We start from the raw sequence: 13669 nt of genomic DNA, 5'->3' as shown, positions 1-13669 counted from the left end.
CCTCCTAAGCCACCCAGGCACCCCTGAACTGTATTTCTTCTTATATGTTAGTTTTAACCTGGATCTTCCAAACTTTTGGAATCTGCTAGTCATTCTCCCTCCCCTATCCTCAAGGATAATTCCACTTTCTTCGTATCATTTTCTGCAAGTCACCACCCACATTCAGCAATATCTTTGGCAGTCCAACTGTATGTAACTGTGTCTGCTTCAAATACACTTATACCTCCCACACCTGATGACCTGTAGCTTTTAATCAAACACTTCATACCACTTGCTCTTTCTATTTATCTGTCTTATATGTGTGCTGCTTTTATTTGTATTTTGAGTCTTTGTGTAACTCCTATTTCTGTGAAGATGGTTGGTAAGCAGCCTAATTTCAGAAGCAATCTTTGCTACAGAATAAAAACTCAAATATCTTTACTTATAAATACATTATGTCCATTTAATGGCAAAATAAAAATATTATGCCACTATAATCTCCCTCATAGGAAAAATAAAAATGAAATTGGTCTTTTGGACCTCCAATCAAAAGGAAAAAAAAAGAAAAGTAATAGAAGTTGAGATTGTAAATCCAGGTGGGCTCCACCCATAGTCTGGTAGCAGTGGTTGCCTTAACTCCAAATTAACTGTCATGTGAGAGGGCCCATTTCACATCAGCTTCTCTATCTGGTCTCAAGTTGTACTGAAAAACCAGGACTGCCCACTACAGAAGCTGGAATCTTGTTGGCTTATTGGGTGTTGGGAAAATGAATTAATTCACTCAAGCCTCCCAGTGTGATTCCTATGGAACAGAGATTGGCAAAATCCACAGTGTTAAAATATAATGATTTCAACTCTCACCTCGGGAAAACAAAAATAACTGAGTAAATAAACTCAGTCCCTTGTGTGCAGCCATATAATCAGGATAAAAGTTCTAGAGTACTTAGGACCCCCAGCTTGTCCACACTACCCTAAAGAATGTGGAAAGAATGCTCAGAAAATAATCACTTCATGAGTTATTATAGGAATATGGAAACCCCATGGGCCTCTTTGCCCAGCACTCTTCTTGTTGAAGCTTGTGAATAAGGAATGAGGATGATGGAGAAAAAGAAGGAGATTGATTTATAGCAACTTAAACATATCAATGAAGAAGTGGACCTTAGACTATCAAAAATAGCAAACAAACAGACTATCAAAAACCCTGGAGTGCTCCAACTGTAAAGACCCAACAATTACATTACAGAGAGAAGCTGGGTCAGACTGTGGGGGAAGAAGACCTCAGGGCAGCATGAGCATTGGAGCTAAGTGTATTGTTATGCTTGTTTTGTGGTTAGGCCTAGGACACTGGAAAGGGATATGTGGGTGTGAAACAAGATTTTGTTTAACATGTTCTGTCTGCCCACAGACAATTTGTGCTTTTCAGGATTCTGACTTACTGAAAGCCACTGTTTGTCTTCAATCCACTCTTACATTCCAAAAAGATGTCTGTTCTTGTATTGAGATAGTTGCTGAGCTACACACTCATTTGTGAAAAACTTGATCCCTACCATCACACCTACCACTGGTCATTCTGCTCACTCTACACCCATCATGAAACCGTGGGCCTTAGGATATAGGAGCAGATGACCTGGGTGAAAGAAAGATATCCCAGGGAAAGGAGGCCAGGAACCAAGGACTCTCTCTGGAGCCCTGACTCAGTCTCCACCCTTCTCCTATCCAGGTTCTCTTTTAGCTCACTATGGGTCAGGATATGCGCAGTTCAAGGACTACTTAACCGTACTCTAGATGGATAGCCTGACTTTTACCTGGAAAGATTCTATACGTCTACCAATTCTCTTAGCCAGGAGAGGGCAGCACTGATGAAGGACACCACAGTCAAAAAAGACAATCAGGATGGCTGCTAATGGTTATCAATATGGCCTATGGCGTCCCTGGCTCCATTGCTGGCAGCTTCCAGGACGTTCTTCTCCTCCCTGTGATTATTTGGCATAGAGGAAGAATATGGTGTCTAGAGTAGTCTCAGCTCCTCATAGAAGAGAAATCCCACTGTTCCTGCAATGCAGGAACGCAGGAGGAGACTGCAAGGCTAGCGTGAGAAGTGACAGGGGTTCCTAGTGACCCTTTTGGTGGCAATTATAGTGAAGCAGTATCGGATTTAATTGGCATGAGATTGCACTGACACCAAAGACAGAGGATAATGGCATGTGGAAGACAGGCTGGTGGGAGGGTTAACCAAAAAAAAAAAAAGAAAATCAACACAGTTAGCTAGAGGCAGAGGTAGACAAGAGGGGATATGGAATCATTATTCCTTCACCAAGACACTTGAAGCCTCTGCCACCACACCATCACTCTTGACCCTGCACTTGACCTTACCATCCCCCAGATGGCCTCAAATGCCTCATTGGACTTACCCACAGGGTAATTTTACCCCCTTCTATTCTTGAACTTGGCCTCCCTCTGATTTACCAGCTTTGACAAGGCAAGAGCAGAAGGGGCAGCCACCACAGAGGCACAAATTAAGGATGATGGAGGCTCCCAACACAATGACCAAAATGGTGGCAAACGCTCCAGTCATCACTGCATGGACTTCAGAAGGCATGATGTCTGCAAGATATAGATGGATGAGCAGGGGTGCTTCTGTCTATAAATAAGGAAAGCTGTGTCAGATTCAAGAGATTGCATCTCCCCAGCCCCAAAGTACCCACCCTGCTCCTAGGACATATCCCTTCAGTGTGAGTACCCCTCTAGCACCCAGCTCTGTTCTCAGATCCTCCCAGCGTTTACCTCACCCCTGCTGGCACCTACTCATATCCTGGATGGCACTGTTCTCATTTGTTTTCACAGGAATTTTTCTCTCTCATTTAAAATTTAAAATGCTATAGAAGGGAAATGGTACATTTCTTTTGTATGTTTTCAGTGTCTGAAGCCATATACTTAATGAGTGATCTTATGGAGTGCATATTAGTTACTTGAAAAGTACTTGTTAAATTAATTGCAAATAGATGATTAAAGCCCAGTGTTGATGACAGAATCAAAGGAACCATGTTTGTTTTTAACACTGTGTGTCAATTATACTTCAATTAAAAAATAATGTTTGTGAAAATGTTATGAAATTATGAAGGCCCAACTATGTAAACTGTATCTTGAATTGAGATAAAATAATGTTATTTAATCACTTAATGAGCAACAGCTATGTGCCTACTGCTGTACTAGATGCTAGGGATATTAATATGAATAAGGCAAAGTTTCTGCTGTTAGATGTCTAGCAGAAGAAACTAAGCTGACAATGCATAATTTCAGCAAAATGTGGAGTGCTATGGAAAAAGTGTGCAGAAGTACCCTAAGAACATTTCAGAAACAGTTAATCTGCCCAAGACCTTGGGAAAGACCTCAATACTAACTCTGGGTCAATTTGACAAGCCATTGTCCCTAGCATTGAGCTGAATAGTCAATAGCATATATTGGGCACCTACTCCATACAGATAAATGTATCAGACAAATATTATGAGAGACAGCCTTCATGTTAGCCCTGAGCAAGGCAAATTATTGTCTCCTTAGAGACCCTGGAAAACAGAGGTCACAAGGAGAAACCTGAATACAGGGCTAACATCTTGCATAGCCCCTAAAGAAGGAGAAGATTGGATCAGGATATTTCCATACATTCCTGTGTAAGAAGTTGGATCAGTGGTTAAGGATATCCAAATTAAGTATGCCCAGATAAGTATGAGATGTGAAAGCAAGCAGAGTTTCTTTTGAGCTTCCAAGTTTTCTTTATTGGCTGCCCAAACCATCCTCAGATATTTGACGTATCAGAAAAAAAACATACTTTTCTCAACCTGTTGTCTGCCACGCTTTGTGTTCCCCAAAGAAAAGAAGATCAAGGGGATCCCTGGATAGCTCAGCAGTTTGCCTTTGGCCCAGGGCATGATTCTGGAGTCCTGGGGTCAAGTCCCACATCAAGATCCCTGCATGGAGCTTGCTTCTCCCTCTGCCTGTGTCTCTGCCTCTTGCTCTCTCTGTGTCTCTCATGAATAAATAAATGAAATCTTTAAAAGAAAGAAACAAAGATCAAAAGGCCTTAGAGTGCTTACCAACCCCACAAAGATGCTTCTTGCCACAGCTAGGGTGTTTGTGGCAGTGGTACCTGTGGTTGTTTACAAAAACCAGGTTACCCAAAGGGATATAAAGTCCTAAGGCATTAGCATTAGCAGGAATCTTGGAAAGTATCCTGCAAAACCCCTTCTCCATTTTACTGGTAAGGAAACTGAGGCCAGGAGAAGCAGAGTGACAAGTCTAAGGCCACAAAGTAAGTTACAAACAGAACCTGGACAAGAACTCAGGACTCCTGGCTTTCAGAACAAGTAGATTAAAATTCATTATGAAATAGAAATGCAGCCTCTGGGATCCCTGGGTGGCGCAGCGGTTTGGCGCCTGCCTTTGGCCCAGGGCGCGATCCTGGAGACCCAGGATCGAATCCCACATCGGGCTCCCGGTGCATGGAGCCTGCTTCTCCCTCTGCCTATGTCTCTGCCTCTCTCTCTCTCTCTCTCTCTGTGTGTGTGTGACTATCATAAATAAATTTTAAAAATAAAAACTTAAAAAAATTAAAAAAAATTAAAAAAAGAAAGAAAGAAAGAAAGAAAGAAGAAAGAAAGAAAGAAAGAAGAAAGAAAGAAAGAAAGAAAGTAAGAAAGAAAGAAAGAAAGAAAGAAATGCTGCCTCCTTTCTGTCCCTGCTCTGCCCCTCAGCCTACATAGGGCCTGGACATGACCATCTAAAATCAGGTATGCTTGAAAGAGTTTGCCTTTTCACATTGGCTTTACCACTCTACATCCTACACACAAGCACTTTTCCGTAATAAGTGTCATCTTCATGCCTCCTAACAGATCACAAGATGAAAGCCCACCTGCTGACTGGTATAAGAATGGACCATCCACTGCGCAAGGCCCAAGTAGCAGAGAATGGACATCATACATCCAAAAAAAGGGATGATTGGGAAAGTCTATAGTAAGAACGACAGGGCAACTGGTGAGATGAATGTGCTCATATGTGCCCTAAATGAACTGCATTTCAGGCCTCTGAATTAAACTCTCAGCATCCCAAGAGCAGCTGAAAGAGTATAGATACTCAATGGGTATTTAAACACAAGCTAGTTCAGGAATACATTTAAATTTATTACAAATCTATCATCCCATCAGTACTAAGCCACAAGGAGATGTTTCTGAGCCTTCCTCCCCAACCCCTATTTCATTCCAATTTCCAAAGAATGATCAAAGGGCAAAGACATTGATGCTATTTACTGAGGAGATCAAATTCTCTTCTTAGGGCCACCTGGGTGGCTCAGTCACTTAAGTGTTTGCCTTCAGCTCAAGTCATGATCCCAGGGTCCTGGGATTGAGCCCCAAATCTGGCTCCTTACTCAGTGGGGAGTCTGCTTCTCCTTCTCCCTCAGCCCCTCCCCCCTCTATTTGTGCTCTCTCTCAAATAAATAAATAAAATCTAAAAAAATAAAATCTCTTCTTAGAGTCAAATTGATATATACACTAGTTCATCTCTTGGACACACATTTTCTTTTTCTTTTTTTTTAAAAAAAGATTCATGTATTTATTTGAGAGTGAAAGAGAGAAAGAGAGAGGAAGAACCCTCTCTAGGGTTTTAAAAGAGCCCTTCTAAAAGGGCTGAGCCCTCACATTCAATTTCTCATACCTAGATCTGGTCTCCCAGCCATCAAAATTCATTAAACTGAGGATCAGTTCTGATGACCAAGATACCAAAGAGCCAGTTGAAGACCCAGGCCCAAAACACAGCCCTCCAGGACACTTAGGACCAATTAGAACATTATTCCAAGGTGAGTTCTGAATCCTAGTTGTTTATTACTTGGTTTGATTTTTAAACATGAGTGTATGTACTCTGGGTAGAGCCAACCTAGGATGTTAACAGTAAATCTGGAGTGAGGAGCAGGGGGAAATGGAAATAATATATAAAGAGCCACATATATCCATATGGTTTTTAAAAACTGTCCACAGACTTAATGACACACACACACACACACATATATATACACTTACAAATAAAAGTGTCATAAACCAATACTTATATTTTTTTAAAGATTTATTTATTTATTTATGATAGACATAGAGAGAGACAGAGACACAGGAGGAGGGAGAAGCAGGCTCCACGCTGGGAGCCCGACGCGGGACTCGATCCTGGGACTCCAGGATCGCGCCCTGGGCCAAAGGCAGGCGCCAAACCGCTGAGCCACCCAGGGATCCCCATAAACCAATACTTTTAATATTACTGTGTGCAATATGGATTCTCTATTGTATTTTCTTTTCTTTCTTTCTTTCTTTCGTTCATTGGTTCTTTATTTGCTTGTTCTTTCTTTAACACTGATCTGGATCCACAAATTGATATCAAGATTCACTAATGGGTCACAACCTATAGTTTGAAAATAAGTGGTCCAGGGCCTCTGAGAACTTTAAAATTTCTCTAAGGAACAAAACTGTCAGAGAAGCAAATTCCAGAGATTGTTAAAAATTTAGTTCTATAAAAAAATAAAATAAAATAAATTTAGTTCTATGCCTTTGTAATCAATACTTGACACATGCACTTTTTAATTAGTAACACATGGCCCTTGGCTATGTGATACTATGCCCATCCTGCAGACCCAAAACTCACTGCATGGCAGTGTTTGGAGCAGGCAGAGGATGAGAATGAACATGTAGATTCCTGTGAGGGAGATCAAATGCTCTGTAGACTCTGGCTATCACCTCTCTCCCTCAACTCTTACAGAATGAAATTAGAAGAGTCCAATCTGAAGACACAAGTCACATGACTTCCTTTCCCTCAAATTTCTGTAATGGTAAGATGTGATAAAAAGGTTTATTCTTGGGCAGCTCAGGTGGCTCAGCAGTTTAGCGCCACCTTCAGTCCAGGGTGTGATCCTGGAGACCTGGGATTGAGTCCCACGTCAAGCCTGATTCTCACTCTGCTTGTGTCTCTGCCTCTGTGTGTGGTGTGTGTGTGTGTGTGTGTCTCATTAATAAATAAAATCTTTAATAAAAAAAAAAAAGACTGTTCTAATGGATAACGAGAGTATTTTTTAAAATGGTCCCCTGTGGATCTCTACCCAATATCCAACCACTCCAAGGGCAGGAGAAAAGGCTAAGCCACAAATCAACTACTTAGGGTCTTGTGGTCCTTTGATGTACCAGACATGTTTGATCAATACACAAACTGGTTTCTTCATGTCTGAGTATTGGACAAGGAAAGAGAATTAGAAGAGAGGTCTTATATGAAAAGAAACAAAAAGAACATATTGTCCATTGAGATGCCTCAGTAACAACAACGACAAAAGTCTTCACAGGTCACACTTGAATTTCAGAGCTGTTCTCATTGTGAACTCATCTCACTTAAAGGGAAATAAAATCTGGCTTCCATAATCCACCCTCCTAATGAGTGTCAAATAAATCAAGGATCCAAAATTTAGGCTGTAATCTGGTGTGTTTTTCCAAATTATCACTGTTGTGAACATTTTTTGTGTGTATGAACATTTCCTGTGCATCCATTGGAGAATAGGCAGAAAAGAGGAACTTCATAGAGAGTGTGAAAGTTATTCTCTCACCCCATACATGCGATCAAAGGACATGTGCATGCCATAGTCAGTTAGATGAGCTATGGCTGCTGTAGAATCCCACTCAGTATACACTGAACAGTAAGTTTGCTCCTTCAACTCTAAAGAATTGTAAAAGATACCAATCGGGTGCAAGAATTCTAGAGGACTAGAGGTGGGGGGAAGCATAAAGAGTATCAGGGAAGGAGCACCTGGGTGGCTCAGTCAGGTAAGTGTCTGCCTTCAACTCAGGTCATGATCTCAGGGTTTTGGGATCAAGCCCCCTGTCGGGCTCCCTGCTCAGTGGGAGTCTGTTTCTCCCTCTCTCTCTATCCTCATTCTCTCTCTCTCTCTCTCTCTGAAATAAATAAAAATAAAGTCTTTTTAAAAATAAAAAGAGTATCAGGGAAGTAAGGGAGACACATATGGCCACCATATCAGTTCAATAGCTTAATGTAGCTGCAAGCCTCTATGTTTTATTTCACTGAAAAGGAGTATGGTTTTTCTCATTTTTGATACAAGCCCTGACAATAAACAGACTGAAATTCTTCCATGAAACTTAACCTTCCCCGCCCCCCACTCCCTGGCCTCCAGCAATGTTGAGACATGAGGCTACAAGAAACTGAAGTCCAGTACATGGAGGCCTGTTGCTATTTGCTCCCTGAGCCTTGCGTTTCTAAGTGTAGGGGAGTGGTTTGAGAGACAGCTCAGGAGCTGTCAAGGGAGAAAAAGGGAAGATAATCAAATCTTATTCATCATTTCATCCAAAGCTTCAGGCAGGAGTTTTTAAAGGCCTTTAGACATCTTGTTCGTTTTTTACCAAAGAGCCTTTTTCAGAAAGTGGTGAACCAGGACCAAGAACACCAAACAGGTGAGGACAGACAAGGCCAGTGCCCTCTGGGAATCCACGATGCAGGTGCCAGGAAGTAGGTAGCTTAAGCTAAAAAGAGAAGGTACCAAGTGAGGATCAGCAAACAGGGCTCCTTGGGGGCAAATGAAGCTCTAATGATGAATGCCTGAGACTTAAAGCAAGAACTGTCCAGTGACCTTGCTATCCAGCCCTAAGGGTCAGGCTGAACTACAGTCCTCAAGGCAAAGATCGATGGCCATTTTCTGCTTGAGGATTCCCAGGAAGAGTCCAGCTTAGTTTTCACTGATTTCTAATGAAATCTCACTCCCTTCTATTTTATCTGATATCCTCTTTTGGTCCCTTGGAGTAGATTTGATCAGCATCTACCACTAGACTCTTCAAAAGTCATCTGTTCTCAAAACCATATAACAGCAGTCATTTTAATCTTTCCCCTGGAGCAAAACCACATAAACAAGGTTACTCTTAAGAAGTGTAGCCATATGGTTCTCACCTCGTGGCTGCTTGACTTGCCTCAAAATAAGATTTTTGTTTTCATCATCCTAGCTCCCTCCAATATTGGCCCCAAAGTCCTATACATCACTGACAGTATACTTTAAACAGGTTTTCTGTCTTTTTAAAGTGTTTTATATCATTGTTCTTACTAATGAAGCAGGAAATAAGTAATATATACTAGGCTTCTCTTGTAAAGACTATAACAAGCTGCATTGACTCAAGAGACAAGAAAGAAAAAACCCAGATTCTCTCAAATATCTAAGTCTATCAAATAGTATAGTTTTGAGAAATAGTTCATTCTCAGGTTTTACCTATTCCTAGAACTGCAACTCAATAAATTATGTTCACTTACAAGTCATTAAGATCTATACACCAAATAGCCCTTTAGATCAGTTTGTGAATAAAGTTGCTTTCCATCTAGCAATTGTCTTGCTACAAGGCTACATTCCTAAAATAACTGTTGTCTCTTGCTTCCATGAATTCTCAACATCTCACCCAAACAGGCCCAGCAGGATCTTCTTGAACAAGCCAGCATATGTTTTAGAGAAACTTCTTGCTCTGGTAAAAGGCTGTAGGTTCCTCCTGATAAGAACAGCAAAACTAAGTTACAAAAATTACTTCATCCCATTTGTATCAATTCCCAGAATTTATATTACCTGGCCTGGGAAGAATTTATTAACCAATGAGAAAAATTATTCAGCCATGGTACAATAGATAATATTGTGGCATGGCAGAAAGGCCAATCAAACCTTGCCAAGGAGGAGCAGGTCAGAATAAGCCTACCCAACCTGGACTAGCAATATCCTCAGTAATCTCCAACCACAGAATTGGACACTAGTCACATCAGGAGAGACTCTTGGAACTGACTTCTCCCTTGTTCCTTAGGGACAAGGGATTGTTTAGCTTCCAAGATTCAGAAAAGGGCTTATTCTGAGAGGCAGCTTTGACCAATCTTCCCTAAGAACCATACGAACCCATAACCCTGAGCAGTCAATCAGATGTGCACTGACAGACTGGAAGAAAATCACTACCACCGTCAAGAATCCCTGGTGAGCAGGACCTGATGCTATTCCAGTTGACCACTGACATGTGCTTTCTATGTGCTGGGCTCTTTGTGGGAACTTTATAAAGAGTAGCTCATTGACTCCTCCGAACAATTCTGGAGGTGGTTACTATTATCTTTTCCATTTTACGAATGTGGAAACTGGAAAACAGAGATGTTAAGTAACTTTCCCAAGGTCATTGAAGGTGTAAGGAGCATAGACAGAATGCAAACTCAGGCAGCCCGACTTCAGAATCTGAGCTCTCAACCATCCTCCTATCTTACCTAGGCCAGGCTCACCCATCTCTGCCCTTCCTAAGTATCTTCAGCACACTTAGTCATATGAGCAAAGATCTCCAATTTGCAAACTCTTCGAAGGTCCAAAGAAGGCAAGACCAGCATGAAGGTCCCGTTGGCCATCATGCTGAGCCAGTACAGCATAGCCAGGGCTGGGACCAGTCACTACATTCAGATGCCCAGGGGTCTTGGTTCACAGATTTCCATGACTCTCCACTGCTATCTCTGCCATCTGAGATGCTCCCTCTTCCTTAAGCATAGCCTTCCTTTTCACTCTTCCCTCCTCCTCATTTCCCCTTTGCAGGGAGCCCAAGCCTGTGTTAGTTGAATAGAGAGTATATTACCAGATATAGGTAATTTGAGAAAAGAGAAAAAAACCTTTATTGCCACCTAACTGAATCAATTCAAAAGGATACATCTCATGAACTCTGTTGCCTTTCCTTGCTTAATAGAGAAAGTAGTGAGTAAAAGAGATTGCTTAGAGGTATTTGTGTGCCTGAAGTACTTTATTATCTCTGGAACATCATTTGCAAAGTGTATCAAGGAACTAATTTAGTTTTAATCTAGACTTCCTGTGTCAGGTACCTTTGGTTTGCCCCTCCAGATCCACTCTCCACCCAGCTCTGTACTCCATGAGCCTGACCCTGTGGACTACCTGGAGGGCTCCCATGCCTTCCAGCTCATCTGATTGGGTTCTACCAAGGGGACCCACAAAGAGATCAGAGTGTATGAAAAGACTGAGGTCACTGTATTGAGGAGGTCTTTATCTGACTCTCCTCCTGGGTTCTCTTACATCTTGTCCCTTCAGGCCTAGGAATAGTAGCGGTTCACTGCTTACTGCCTCAGGTTCTTGCACTATCCTTTCTTGTGGCTCCACTACATCTTGCACACCTCTTTCTAATGGTCTCTTTGTAAATGAACCCTCCTATAATTATCTGAATTTAAGTATTCCATCTGTTTCCTGTTGGGACCCAAACTGATACACTAGGTGAAGCTGATTTAAAATTATACCCAGTCAAATGCCAGTTCAGTAAAGCCACTGCAAAATTAGAGGGGGTATACTAGTCCAAAAATAAATAGAAATCACATGCCTAGAAAAGGTTTGTCATCACTTTGTAACCACGTTCAACTATTTCCTGGGAACTAAAGTTCAGTGGGTACCACCAGAAATGAGTTAAGAACAATAACTTTAGCAAAATCTATTAACATTCTAATCCTAGAATATCAAGTTGAAACTAGACCTCTCTGGTTAAAATTTTAAATAAAAAAAGAAAGCCATAAGGGGTATTGCAAAGGAAAAGAGAAAACAAACTCTCACACTCTTTTAAACCAATTAAGCAGCAGAGCATAGAGGTATGAGAAATCGTGGTCTTGGTATCTTGCTTGGCCAGGGCTCTTGTTAATACTACCTAGCTCTTTGCTTTACATGACATTACAATTTGAGGGTTAGTAACTGTTCTATCTGAAAGCTGAATCGAGAAGAAATCTGTCTGATAAATGGTGAATCATAATACCTTGTCCAATCATAATACCTTCACTTTCTGTTAAGTATGTACCCATTAATAAATTCTCTAAGTATGTGTATGGGACCCTTTTCAGATATGTACTAACAATAACCTTCTCTCATGCTTACTGCTTGCAGCCTCAACCGATAGAGCATGAAAGAGTAGAGTAAAGGCATTAAGTCATGCTAGGTGAACAGAACATTAGTGGGTACTATAGGTTAGGCTTAGCAGCAAAAGTGTTCATGCATTTTTGCAATGACTTTATTCATAGGATGTGAAAACTCAACTAAGTGAGACAAAGCTATGGAAACTCCCAGGGCCTGCAGTACTAGCATTTAGCAGTTAGAATGGAAAGCTTAGGATGACTTTCAGAAAGTCCATCTGCAGTGCTGTTGACACTGTGACCCTGGTTGATTTTTTTTTAATTTATTTATTCACAAGAGACACACAGAGAGAGGCAGAGATACAGGCAGAGGGAGGAGAAGCAGGCTCCATGCAGGGAGCCCAATGTGGAACTCGATCCCAGGACTCCAGCACGGAGCTACCCAGGTGTTAATCTTTTCTTCTCTAGCTTAAGAACTGACTGAGTCTGAAAAGCATAAGATTATCAATAAGCCAAAGTAGAAAGCCAAATAGGAGCTAGAAAACCACGGAAGGCAAGAGAAAAGTCAACCGGGTGGAGGCCAGTAAAGTTACAATGGAGGCAGAGACTCCATGAAACTGGGGATGACCAATTCTGAGAACCATCAGCCCAGATAGAGTAAGAAGGGAACCTAAACCAGAGCATGGCCAGGTGCTTAATGCTGAATTGGGATTATTACCTTAGAAAAGAAAGCTTTCTCCACAGAGTACCCAAATCTCTGTTTCATGTGTCCATTTCAGACAAGAGAAAAAAATCAGATCTTTTTCACACTAACAGTGGAGATCCAATGCCAAAGGTCCATGAAGACAGTAAGGTGATACATTCAATTGGCCCGTCAATTCACCCTCAACTTCTTCCTTCCAGAGCTCTTATCTCTCAGAGTTAGAGATAGCATTAGTTCTGACAGGCAATAATACAGTGGCCTTTTTTAAGCCAAGTCCTAAATTCTTTGTTAAGCAAACGTTTCTCCTGATTTCTAGTACACAGTCAGTGATGATCATGGGCTTCCTATGTTGATACAATTTGCTCCTGTTTATACATTCTTTTAACAATTTCAGTAGGAATTTGAGGACAGAAAAGCTCTAGCTTCCTTAGCTGCAGATAGCAGACTCAGGCCCCAAATTAGACTCATTTTCCTAATGAGAAAAAAAGTGGAGGAGGGAAAAGAGCTTCTACCAAGGATGCACTGCCTAAAATTCTTCACTTGGGATTTGTATTCACATGTAACATAGTCAAGCCTGAGATGTTCTTCCAAACCTCATTCCAGGGAACTTGTATAGCTCACACCCACCCACCTATCTTGCTATGCCCACCCACCCCTGCCAGGCTTACCACCACCCTCCCAGGAAGTCAGAACAAGTGCTCTGACAGGACAGCCAGAAGAGACAAACAGACTTAATAGAAGCAGTTGGAGAGCTAGGAGGAAAAGTGAAAAAGAGATATAACCCATAAGGAGGAAAGATCAATGATATTCAATGATACATAAAATCAGGTGGCATGATAAACGAGAAGATGCTAGATGTGGCAGTGAAGAAGCAACTGGTTCTGTGTGAGTGAACTGTTTACATGAGAGCCAAGGACCATACCAAGTACTAATGAATTTTCAGAGCAACTGGACTTGTTCTTCAGAGCAACCTCATGGTGGGAATGATTTCCATAAGAATATGCAAAAACAAAATACAAAAATCAACTGTGTTTTGTGTACCAAAAAATGAAGTTTAATGAAAGA

General features: G+C 41.4%; 1 long non-coding RNA gene across 17 annotated transcripts in view; it reads right to left on the bottom strand.

Moving 5' to 3' along the window:
* LOC112675999 (uncharacterized) overlaps positions 1 to 13669 on the bottom strand; it is a 142843-nt gene that overhangs the window by 110774 nt on the left and 18400 nt on the right. For 12 of the 17 annotated variants that reach the window (XR_007407228.1, XR_007407227.1, XR_007407229.1 and 9 more), the window contains one exon: positions 9450 to 9536. The exons of 3 other annotated variants lie outside the window; for them this stretch is intronic. This is a non-coding gene — a long non-coding RNA (uncharacterized LOC112675999). Of the gene's footprint in view, positions 1 to 2390; positions 2621 to 9449; positions 9537 to 13669 lie in introns of all 17 variants that reach the window. 2 more of the 17 variants (XR_007407224.1, XR_007407236.1) reach the window with 2 other exon arrangements.

The sequence above is a fragment of the Canis lupus genome, chromosome 30 (genome assembly GCF_003254725.2).
Source record: "Canis lupus dingo isolate Sandy chromosome 30, ASM325472v2, whole genome shotgun sequence".
Lineage (NCBI taxonomy): Eukaryota > Metazoa > Chordata > Mammalia > Carnivora > Canidae > Canis > Canis lupus.
The sequence above is the reverse complement of the archived record's forward strand: the minus strand, read 5'-3'. Positions and strand labels throughout refer to the sequence as shown.